Source organism: Papilio polytes, unplaced genomic scaffold (assembly GCF_000836215.1).
Source record: "Papilio polytes unplaced genomic scaffold, Ppol_1.0 DF823980.1, whole genome shotgun sequence".
NCBI classification, from domain to species: Eukaryota; Metazoa; Arthropoda; class Insecta; order Lepidoptera; family Papilionidae; genus Papilio; species Papilio polytes.
In genome coordinates this window covers 1,511,171-1,512,164 of record NW_013525224.1, presented here as the reverse complement: position 1 = coordinate 1,512,164, position 994 = coordinate 1,511,171, and the positions used below count along the sequence as shown (strand labels likewise).

At 33.4% G+C, this 994-nt stretch overlaps 1 protein-coding gene across 4 annotated transcripts in view; it reads left to right on the top strand.

Moving 5' to 3' along the window:
- LOC106101590 (2-hydroxyacylsphingosine 1-beta-galactosyltransferase-like) overlaps positions 1 to 994 on the top strand; it is a 35,760-nt gene that overhangs the window by 27,107 nt on the left and 7,659 nt on the right. The gene's annotated exons all lie outside the window — the stretch shown is intronic.

Below are 994 nucleotides of genomic sequence, written 5' to 3'. Positions count from 1 at the left end.
ATTATGTCTATTAAACATGTAAATGACTTGTAATAAGTTTGTAATCAATTTTGATATAAATTTTATACTAGAAATGGACAAAAAGCTGGCACCTGGTGTCGTTAAATGACTTATTTACATAAACATTTTCAAGCAGTGTCTACCTTCGTTAAATTCATCGTCACCAGTTCACTATATGTCCCCGCTGAAGGCCTCGGAGTCTAAACCCTTTTGTTCCCTCCTGGCCATTGTGTGGGGCGCCACGGGATCGTTTTCGCTTGCCACCTCGACGCCCCACTGACCGAAGGGCTCGGAGCCTACCTTAAGTTAGGGTGACTAGGTCTTAGTCAAGTCGCTAATCGACTGCGGGATGGTTGACTTCACACATATCTTTGAATTTCTTCATCGATATGTGCAGGTTACTTCACGATGTTTTCCTTCACGGTGAGAACGTCGGGTAAATTATGTACATATAAATACTTCTGTTATATCCTTATTTCTGAATATAATGTAAATAACAAATTTTATTACTGATTATGAAGAACATCATACTTCTGTTAATTACTATTTACATTTAACACAAGCTTTTGAAGCTTATGTGTGAAAATAGTTATAAAATAAAAGTTACTTTGTTATTTAAACTCATATGTTAAAGATTTTTAATATTTTCGATTTATTAGTACAAGCAAATGTTATGTACGCCAGTATTTACAAATATATAAGAAACGATACTGTCAACTAACTGATTGTAAGTGTATAATATATATGTTGTGGCTGTACTTAAATAAATAGATAAATATCAGTATAAATCTATTACACAGTTAAAGACAACTCTGGGTTACAATCCAGTGGTGTAGGCAGAGACTTTGTCACCCTAGCACAGCTTTTTTCTTTCAGTTTCATACAAAAACATGTATCTTTTGTATTGACTTTAATTATATTTCTCGTCGTTTATACTAATAGGTAGCACGTATTAGTCTTAGTTTGGAATAAAATAAATAGTTCAGTACAAATA